Genomic DNA, 4984 nt, shown 5'->3' on the forward strand with positions numbered 1-4984 from the left:
GACAGGTTTTTATATAAATGGATCAGGACAAAAAGAGAGAGAATCTTTGTTCCTGAAACTTTCAGAATCTCTTTCCACAGAGGGGACACATGATTATGTTTCATAAAAGACATGAAAAAGTGGATTTTGCATAATAGGTGACCTTTAAGATGATACGAAAAGTTTGAGACATTGGAGAAGAGTACGTTTGGTGTTGTTAAAGGATCCGGTCCTTCCTACATCCAGAACAACGTAAACATTTCAATATTTTTCTTGCAAGCTCTGAGTCTGGAAAGATGACAGAAAGCAACTCACTGTCTCACTACCACAGACTGGTGACCTGTCTGTCTGTGAGTGCTTCCCAGTTTGGATATTTGGGTATCTTCTTTTGGTTTCATAAGAAATGTATCCATAGATTGATATTTTCTTTATGAGCATTTCTTGTGAGTTTCACATGTAATGTTGCTTAATCACCTCCATGCGCGATTGAAAAATTGTTCTGGAACATTTCACAAAAACATTCTGGGAATCGCCCTCCACCGGCTACACCCATTAGTAAATACATTTCTTTGGTAATTGATTGACATCTGACATAGCTAATGGTGACAATCCTCTCTTGTTTTCTAAACAGCCTTGGATAAAAGCCAAGTTTTAGACGGGCAACTGTCAATCAAATGCGGAACATCGGCTTAATGTGCGGGACAGATGATAAAAACGTTGTGCAGTCTTGCACAAAGCAGGAGACCTGTTCACCCTAGACCCCGATACATCTCAAGTAAAACACACCTGTCTGCGCCAAAACAGACGAGCTCCCCACTGATAGCAGGACAGCAGAAAGTCTACACTTCTTTCAGTGCAGACTGAAAATACACCTGTTTCAAATGCACATTGGCCAATAAACCTCACACAAAAAAATAAATAATGTTGTAGTACTTAAAAGAGCAAGCCTATTTTAAACTAATGCATCATCACTTACAATGGTTCGGTTGATTTGAATCGAATGTACCTGCAAGTTTTAGTTCTGAGTTTGTATCAAGTAGTTGTGTTTATTGTATGTCGCTTTGGATAACAGCTTCAGCTGAATTAAATGAAATTATCTTCTGAAAAGAGTAAATGTTAGTCTTCTTTCCCTATATTACACGTGTACCGAACCGAAGGGCCCGTACCGAATAATTTTGGTACGGGTACGTGTACCGTTACACCCCTAGTTATAGCTAATGTTGGTGGGTTTATAAGGCTCTACTGAGGCACTAACCGAAATGCTCACATCACCACAATACCATGGTCATTAGGACATGCTAACATGCAAAAACTGAGAAGTTTTAATGTCTGACATGTTCATCATTTGCGCATGATAATATGTATTACTTAGTTCTTAATACAGCTGCAGCTGATTGGATTGGGAGTTGCAGTATCCTTTGTTTTTAAGCTTTTACATATCTTAAAAATGAAGGTAGCCATTTTACTTTTTACCCTTTTACTCTGTTAATATGTGGATATTATCCTACTTAGCAAAAAAAATATATATATATTACTCTGATCTTAGTTGGTGAGTCTGAACATGTGTTCCTTTGCCTTCTCAACTCACAAAAGCAGTAAGTGCATTAAGTCAATCGTCTCAATTTGTTCACTTAACCTCATGCTCTTTTTAAATTCTAAAGGTAATCACTACAAGTGGTGCAGTAATTATTAGAGGCCATCACAACATGAAACACTGAGTCTTTACCCACAGCTCTGAACTGGCTGCAGCCTTTCCACTCTCACAACACCAACAAAATCAATAGCACTCTCACTGTTATTGTCCAGTTGTAAATATATGAGGGTAATAATGTGGTGATAACAAATATTTTGCACTGTCCAGTTCATTAAACATGTTCCGTCTCTTCCCATTAACTTCTGTGTATTGACAGCCTTTAAAGGAGGCCATGCTGTTTTAACAGTGTTAACTATTGGAGTAGTCCTTGGTAACACAGACGGCTGGGGTCAAGTAATGTGTTGTCAAGGCTGTGTGCATGGCAACAGTATAAACCATAGTCAGTCCTTCCACTAAACTTAAAGGTACCCTATTATACTGTTTTCATCAATATATTATAGTTCTCAGATACAAAACATGTCTCTAAAGTGTTTTGCTCCAAACACAAACAGATCATTGCAGCATCCCATAATCCCCTCTGTTTCAGCCCTGTCTCCAAAGTGCTGATTCTCTGTCTGTTACTTTAGATGAAAATAAGGAGCCCCCCCCCCCCCCCCTNCAAACAGATCATTGCAGCATCCCATAATCCCCTCTGTTTCAGCCCTGTCTCCAAAGTGCTGATTCTCTGTCTGTTACTTTAGATGAAAATAAGGAGCCCCCCCCCCCACGCCCCCCTGAGAGATATTTGGCACAATGGTGTTCTAGGAGGAGATTCAGGTGATAAGGTGTATGGGGGGGGGGGGGGTGTTACCTTGGTTGGTTATTGGCTAATGGTTAGACAAGCCAACAAACCGTTATGACATCATAAAGTGGCCAAAATCTGATCAGCTCATTTTCAGTTTTTTAATAAATGGATCAGGACAAAAAGTGAGAGAATCTTTTTTCCTGAAACTTTCAGAATCTCTTTCCACAGAGGGGACACATGATTATGTTTCATAAAAGACATGAAAAAGTGGATTTTGCATAATAGGTGACCTTTAAGATGATACGAAAAGTTTGAGACATTGGAGAAGAGTACGTTTGGTGTTGTTAAAGGATCCGGTCCTTCCTACATCCAGAACAACGTAAACATTTCCATATTTTTCTTGCAAGCTCTGAGTCTGGAAAGATGACAGAAAGCAACTCACTGTCTCACTACCACAGACTTAAAAATACTAAGTCATCTTGGCCTATGCTGCTTATATTTTGCCTTTTAAAAAAAAAAATATATACACCTGAAATACATAATCCCAGGAGTACCTCAACATAAAAGTCGTTTTGTATATTTCTTCAAATGAAAGTAAAGCAATTTCTTCTCCAACCCTTGCTACAAAATTAAATCCTAAACCAATAAACTGAACCAACATTAGATAAAGTGCGTTTTTCCACAGAGGTATTATAAGGTGAAAGGCAACATGTGTGTTAATATTTACAATAAAAAATGACAACATTACATTAAGCTACCTTTTGTTGTGCGTATGTAGAACACAATATAAATTGGTGAAAAAGCCATTAATAATCAATCCGCTCCTTGTTTCTTCAGACAGCATTGAAGATTATATCCAGACTGCATCATCCAACGTGGAATCCGCCAATCAGGAGCTTGCGAAGGCCAACCAATACCAGGTACAGTGACCCACCCCTTACTGCATTCACTTTGATCTGTTTGTACTTGACTGAGCTTTTGCTTTGTAATGCAGTCACAAGAAGCTTAGCCTGATCAGCCATGCAAACAGGGACTTTGCTAACTAGAATACACAGCTTTATCACTTCCCCCACTAGCATAATAAGAGAGATGATGTAATTTCATGTCATACTTTACTAGCTTTTGCCTTCAGTTAAATTAATTGTGCGTACAGACAAACAAAAACTTGCCTTGGGTCTTATAGAAAAACACACAAACACATTACAATTCCCTAAGCTAGACTTCTACAGAGATCATATTTGTATACATTTGCAATTTTATCCAACAAGTGTATTGACTTACAAAGGAACATTCATAGGCAACAACTTCACACAGAAATTAAATAGAAAATGTTTTTCTCTGTAGCTTTATGGTGTGGCTGTAATTTCCACTTCACAGCACACACTGGAAGGAAATTTGAAGAGATGCCCAGGGGTCTGCCTTCATTCTTTCTTTTCAAGGAAATATGTGCCATTCTGTCAGGGACTATCTCAGTAGGCCAGAGCTCAGAGTGGCTCTGCTGCGTGGGCCCATGGCTATGGTAAATAATGTATTAACTTAAGTGTCACTGAGTTAATAAAGGATCTAGCATTTCTAACATGGGTTCCAGAGCTTCAGCACCGCACCTGAACTCTCTACTTGCTGCACCTTTTGACAACCATTTAGTTATTGTTGGGATTTTAGACATTTAGACTGCACTGAAAAAAAGTTGACTTTACTTAAATGTAATATGTCAACAGGGTCCACATAATTGTATTTGGTTAGTTGAAAGAAATAGTATAACGTTGAACCTATTATGTTCTATTTAAACTTAATATTATTGCTTTCAACTAACCTAATTTGTTGACATAATACATTTAATTAAAGTCAACGTTTCAGTTTTTTCAGTGTTTTAGTTGTATCTGTAGAAACGTGGCAGTGAAAGTAGTCAGTCATATTTAAACAGTTCTGGGGATTTTAATCTGATACCAAATTGATATTCAGATACAATAGAGTGTGTCTCTGCATGGACTTTCATCATGATATCAGCAGCAGTTCAATATGAGCGTCTGCTGGGCGGTGCCCAGAGTCACTGCAGCTCTGTCCGTCCCCCATGCTGCTGCTCTAATGGTGAATGGACAAATGAGCGAATGGCAGCCACTTTCCCATTAATTGTCATTGCATTATCTCAAGGAGAGCTGAGCCGTGACCGAGCTCACAATTTAGCTCTCCTCCAATCAGCACAGCTGCTGTCTGAACAGAGGCAGAGCAGCAGCTGAAAGGACAGACAGACAGACAGGCAGGCAGACAGGCAGACATACACGCAGACAGGCAGACAGACATACATACACACAGACAGGCAGACAGACAGACAGATTATCAGTGGTCTTGTATGTCTTCCATTTTCTAATAATTGCTCCCACAGTTGATTTCTTCACACCGAGCTGCTTACCTATTGCAGATTCAGTCTTCCCAGCCTGGTGCAGGTCTACAATTTTGTTTCTGGTGTCCTTTGACATCTCTTTGGTCTTGGCCATAGTGGAGTTTGGAGTGTGACTGTTTGAGGTTGTGGACAGGTGTCTTTTATACTGATAACGAGTTCAAACAGTTGCCATTAATATAGTTAACAAGTGGAGGACAGAGGAGGCTCTTAAAGATGAAGTTACAGG

This window comes from Notothenia coriiceps, unplaced genomic scaffold, assembly GCF_000735185.1.
Source record: "Notothenia coriiceps isolate Sejong01 unplaced genomic scaffold, NC01 NC01_scaffold00037246, whole genome shotgun sequence".
NCBI lineage: Eukaryota > Metazoa > Chordata > Actinopteri > Perciformes > Nototheniidae > Notothenia > Notothenia coriiceps.